The 6,707-nt window shown below is 33.1% G+C and overlaps 1 non-coding gene across 1 annotated transcript; it reads right to left on the bottom strand.

The window, feature by feature from the left end:
* Window positions 1-5,720: 5,720 nt before the first annotated feature.
* Window positions 5,721-5,792, bottom strand: TRNAP-CGG. The gene has a single exon. It is a non-coding gene; the product is annotated as a tRNA-Pro (tRNA).
* Between the last annotated feature and the right edge of the window lie 915 nt (window positions 5,793-6,707).

Genomic DNA, 6,707 nt, shown 5'->3' with positions numbered 1-6,707 from the left:
GTTGGCATAGTAGAGATTGTAGGTGTTGGATGATGAAAGTCTCCCATCGACTAATTTAGGGAACGATCATGGGTTTATAATAAAATAATACTCTCTCCATTAGTATGAAGCCTTTTGGGGAAGCTCAAAGCAAAACCACGAGAACTTATGTTCAAAGTGAACATTATCATAGCATTGTGGAGAGTCGTGTTCGTCTAACAGTAGGGTCAAACAATTGGCTCGGGTTGCGAGTGCTAAACTGGGTCACGTATGGGTTATAATTACATGGTGGTAATTCCAAGTTGTGAGCTTATGTAATTAGCCACTAAGATCATCGAACTAAGTCATTGGTCGTGATGGACCTCTTCCACACGCATAGGGTGGTCAGTGGTTCTATATATCGATCAGACCCGAAGCGAGTGGCCTTATTTTAAAAATAAAATTGGTCCCTCTAACTTTTTTTTAATTTTTAATTTTTATTTTTTGTTGTTGTTGGGTCTGATGAAGAAGTGTTATAGATTGGTGTAGCTTTATGTAAAGAAAGTGGAGCATCAAAACCGACAACAACCACGACAAGTTCACAATTAATTGAGCTCCTAAAATAATTCAAAATAGGACTCTTTTTCTTCTTTTTCAGACCCACTAACTCTATAACCTAATTACAAGAACACAATTTCAACCCACCAGCTTTTTCACTCTTCTTCTCCTTCTTCTTTATTCTTCTCTCTCCTACCCATCATCTTCCCTCATTATATCACTCCCTCATCTCCTTTGATTCCTCAAATCATGACAAAACAAAGAAAAGATGGTGTTTGGAATGAAGTTTGATCTAAGATCCTCCTCGACTCCATCCGTCAAACGATCATCTCATTTTCCTTTTATGTCTCGTTCTTAGCTTCGTTCGTAGTTGAATCCAAAAAAAGAAATAGAGAGTCAAGAAGTTTTGTTTTTAGGGGAAGGAAGAGAGATAGGGAAATCAAAACATGCATGGGATCTCGTAATCTTAAGCCTGCCCTAAGGCTTCTCGATCGGAAATTTTGATTTATGTTTTATCGTTGTAGCTACTGTGTTTTTGGTTATTGGGCGTATACATAGAGTTATCAAAGGTGGGATAGAACAACAATTTCTTGGAATTCTTGTCGAGTTCATTTAGGGTTTCGGTTTTGGATCTCGGACCAGGCTTCATTCCTTACACCAAACTTTTCATTTACAAGCACCATTTCATAGAACAAGCCTTCGTAAAGGTAACTTACTAACCCTAATCTTTGATCATAACTATTATTGGTATCATTTTTACACTTTGTACTAGATCGATTTGAACTCTAAGAAATACTTGATCTTATATAACGATCGAGTTAATTAATTTATTTAGGTTCTCCTTGTTTAATTGACTACATTTTTTGTGTTTTTTTTTAATGGGTTGATAGGTTATATTGATAAATGATTGAAGGTATTATAAACTCATGGTGATAGACACAAATACNTTAATTTTTAATTTTTATTTTTTGTTGTTGTTGGGTCTGATGAAGAAGTGTTATAGATTGGTGTAGCTTTATGTAAAGAAAGTGGAGCATCAAAACCGACAACAACCACGACAAGTTCACAATTAATTGAGCTCCTAAAATAATTCAAAATAGGACTCTTTTTCTTCTTTTTCAGACCCACTAACTCTATAACCTAATTACAAGAACACAATTTCAACCCACCAGCTTTTTCACTCTTCTTCTCCTTCTTCTTTATTCTTCTCTCTCCTACCCATCATCTTCCCTCATTATATCACTCCCTCATCTCCTTTGATTCCTCAAATCATGACAAAACAAAGAAAAGATGGTGTTTGGAATGAAGTTTGATCTAAGATCCTCCTCGACTCCATCCGTCAAACGATCATCTCATTTTCCTTTTATGTCTCGTTCTTAGCTTCGTTCGTAGTTGAATCCAAAAAAAGAAATAGAGAGTCAAGAAGTTTTGTTTTTAGGGGAAGGAAGAGAGATAGGGAAATCAAAACATGCATGGGATCTCGTAATCTTAAGCCTGCCCTAAGGCTTCTCGATCGGAAATTTTGATTTATGTTTTATCGTTGTAGCTACTGTGTTTTTGGTTATTGGGCGTATACATAGAGTTATCAAAGGTGGGATAGAACAACAATTTCTTGGAATTCTTGTCGAGTTCATTTAGGGTTTCGGTTTTGGATCTCGGACCAGGCTTCATTCCTTACACCAAACTTTTCATTTACAAGCACCATTTCATAGAACAAGCCTTCGTAAAGGTAACTTACTAACCCTAATCTTTGATCATAACTATTATTGGTATCATTTTTACACTTTGTACTAGATCGATTTGAACTCTAAGAAATACTTGATCTTATATAACGATCGAGTTAATTAATTTATTTAGGTTCTCCTTGTTTAATTGACTACATTTTTTGTGTTTTTTTTTAATGGGTTGATAGGTTATATTGATAAATGATTGAAGGTATTATAAACTCATGGTGATAGACACAAATACCCTTCACAACCACAACAAGCATTTGAATTACATTAAATCAAACAATCTCAATCTCAATCCTTTATAGATATATAAGCAAAGCATATTCTAATGCATGCATGAACTCACTTGGTGAGGCTCATATACATACTTCTAAGTTAGACTACGAATTAGCACACACTTACATTGTCAGAAACCAACAGAAAGAAAGGAGCGTCTATCGTACTATGGTGTATACGTATGTACAAAAACATATTAGGGAAGTATCTCATACTCGTGATATACAATATGCATGAGGTCTCAAAATTTAAAATCATAACCCATGGTTATGATCCCGTCATATTTTCAGTCTATTCATGGTTAACCCACCTGAGCCATACATGTATATACATGTCATTTCTTTTACTATCATCATACATAGCTTAGTGATGTCTCATAGACATAACAAGTATCTCCTTTTTTTTCTATAAAAAAATAAAAAATAAAATAAATAAATAAATAAATAAATAAATATATATATATATATATATATATATAACTTATATGTTAGTGGAGAAGATTATCCTTGGACAACTTTATGAGAATGACTTCTTTATACTTTTTCATTTAACTTAAATTATAAAAAAATGTCTCCGACATCGATTAGGTTAGGTTTCAATTATGCCCTCAAATTTTAAAAATTTTCACGAATTTTATAACTATATACATTATTAGGTCGTGTAAACTCAAACATTGGATGGGCCTAGATAATCGTCCCAATATGTGACGTATGAAAAATGTCTCTAGAGCTTATAATATGACGGTTCATAAAGTCCTCATAAAAATATTAAGAAACAATTTTGTTGAAAGAAACATTCATATTAATATTCAATATATTAGATATATTAAATATAACAAGAAAAAATATTTAATTTGAAGGTTCACGTTATCTTTAATATATAAAATATATCTATCATACCTTAAATGTTTAAATAATTAATCTATATGAATATAATCTATACTAACCTATAGTCTATAAAATTAAAGACAACTACCCTATGCATGTACCCTAGTATTCTAAGTTGCGATGCCACTGTCAGCCATCCAAGGGACGCCTTTACCTGGAAAATAAGAGTAAATAAGAGTAGCACATACCATCATGAATGAGACCTATCATTTAAATACTCTATAATAAATACTCAGTAAGTGACCCTACTATTGGGGTTAGATGCAAACACATACAATCATGAATGAGACCTATGATTTAAATATGTATTCTCTGAGGTGATCATTGGTCATTGGATGTGTATTTAGTATTCTACACACGACTCATACATGCGAATATGGACCCACCAGTCGGTTCGCATACCTCCTGGACCCCTTACCTGGTTGGACTAGCATTCTCTGGTGCTCTTGTTGGACACCCGGTAGGAATAGGGACGGTCGTAATATTATGATAAACATAATAATCATTTTTCTTTTCGTAATGTACGTCCGTACTCATCATAAACGGAAAAATTTCCCGATGCATTTGTTCCCAACATTTTTCACATTTATTAAACCATGTAAATCAACCCCTTTCCATTTTACTTCATATCATATCATTTTATAACATAGCATTTAAAACATGTATCGGGGTTGAATACCGTATAAAAACATATTTACTGTGTCTCATTCATATCATACATCATATTATGTCATATCATGCACATAATATGTCCAACATATAGTATCATATCATGAAGCATATCGCCTCATGTATCACACCGTAACATGTAGCATATCATCAACACATCATATCATAACATGTGTCATATCATTAACATATCATATCTTAGGCATAACATATCATAGTTATATCATAGTTATATTATTTAATAAACATTTCACACATATCAAGTATATGACATGTGCAGCACCATGGGGCACGTGTCATCATACAAACATAAACTTCTAACTCTTCCAATAGTAAGGCCACCTACTTGCTTGTCCTAGGGCTGAAGTTATTACGACCCCTTGATACTAGTTTAAAACTGCTCTATGAAATTTAATAGAATTCCAAAATTATAAATTAGTGTTCTACCACGTGAATTGACTCACATAATTTGACATAAAATAATTTAATTTCACTCAACTTAAACTAATTAAACCCAATTTTTCATAAAATAATTTAAACTAACTAAAAATAATTTTACATAAAATAATTTGAACTAGACTTCAAAAGTTACAAAATAGACAGAAAGTTACAAAATCTTGTAAAAAGAACGACAAGAAAACTAAAATAGAGGCCTCGGGAAGAGAGATAAAATAGAAGGAGACTCGTAACGCAGTCGGGCAAAGAAGACGATATCTTGAGTCGGATTAAGATCGATAGCCACCTACATTCATTTGTCCAACCTCCTATCTAACCCAACCAACTACCCACCTATAGCAGCCCATCATCAAGTCTAGTAGCTTTGCACCCACGACCCAATAACCTTACGTATCATGATTTGCTAATAGGGTGGATAATACTTGGAACAAACTCAAAGACGAACCAAATAGTTAAATTTAGGGAGAACGCCAATTAAGGCCAATCAAATAAGTGACCGTACTATCGTTTCGATTAAAAGTTGATGTTTTATGATGACACGTGCCTTGTGGTTCAGCACGTGTCGTATGCTAAATGTGTATGAAATATGCTATGAAGCCTTGAGCGTAGGAATTCAGACTATGTCGCTTGGAACGTATGAAGTCTTGAGCATAGGTATTAAGGTCGCATCGCAAGGAACACATAAAATTCTAGATGCGGAATCAAACTACATCGCTTGGTACGTAAGAAGCCTTGGATGTAGGTTTTCAGACTACGCTACTTAGAACGTAAGAAGCCTTGGATGTAGGTTTTCAGACTACGCTACTTAGAATGTAAGAAGCCTTGAGTGTAGGTATTCAGACTATACCACTTGGAAGGTTTTCAGAACATACAGCAGAGAACACATGAAGCCTTGGATGCGGGTTTAGATTATGTCGCTTGGAACGCATGAAGCCTTGGACGTGGGTTAGTATAAACAAGAAAAGAACAAGAACAAAGAAAGTAACCCAGACCAAGATAACAATCAAGAAATAGAAGATGGATGGTCCAAGTTACGAAGACAAGAACCCAAAACAACATTACTAAGGCCCTTAGATAGGTATTAAAGTATTATTTGCATGAGTACGACTAAGACAACAATCAAGATATAGGACATAGATCAAGATCCAAGTTATGAAAACAAGAGTTATGAAGGCAAGAATTTATAGGGGCATTTCGAGAATCGAACTCGAGACCTCTCGCACCCGAAGCGAGAATCATACCACTAGACCAAATGCCCTTGAAATGGATATATCATTTTTAGTTGCTAGTCCATGTGTTTTCTGCAACTCAAGATTTGAAATTTATTCACGTGTTCTATACTTTAAAACCTACTATAATTGCCATGTTAATTTCACATTGTCCATGAGTAAATAAACTTAATTTTCAAATAAATGACTGTTATTGAGGCATTATCACTACATTAATATGACTGAAGTGTGTTATTTGAGTTCTAATATTTCAGCTTACATGATACAACTCGATACCTCTCACACTCTAAGCGAGAATTATATTACCGGATCAAATGTCCTATAAACACCTATTATTTTTAGCTCCCACTTGATATAATTTGTTTTAGGAGCTAAAAACATTTTATCGAACTTTTAGATCATGAACTACTTTGAAAGACAATGATATTAAAAAAAAAATTCATTCAAAGTTTGCATGCATGGTAAAGCATGTAATATTGAATTGTTGTAAATACAAATAAAAACAAACACCCTAACAAAGTTAAACAACACAAGTAAATTTTGGGTGAATGGATTCAATTTTAGTTATTTGGACATTTATAATAAGAAAAATTTTGAGAATTAAACTCGAAACCTCTCAAACCTAAAGCGAGAATCATACTACTAGACTAAATGTCCTTGTTATAGACTTCATCTTCAATTGTGTATTGAACATATCATCATTATTTCATTTATTTTATTTGATGTTCATAGAAATTATTAATAAAATTAATTGTACTTATTTATCATTAATCATTATAATTAAAGAAATAAAACGTTAATAAAATCCTTGTGCAAGTATTATTATTATTTTTTTATATTTAGACGGAGAAAAACAGATGAAATTTTTCTCTAGTGTAAATTTTAATTTGATAATTTCACTTGAGCCAACGTTATTACTCAAATTATTTGTATTTTCTCCACTT

The sequence above is a fragment of the Cucurbita pepo genome, chromosome LG03 (assembly GCF_002806865.2).
Source record: "Cucurbita pepo subsp. pepo cultivar mu-cu-16 chromosome LG03, ASM280686v2, whole genome shotgun sequence".
In the NCBI taxonomy this organism is placed as follows: Eukaryota; Viridiplantae; Streptophyta; class Magnoliopsida; order Cucurbitales; family Cucurbitaceae; genus Cucurbita; species Cucurbita pepo.
Note: the sequence above shows the minus strand (reverse complement) of the source record. Positions and strands in the feature narration are given on the sequence as shown.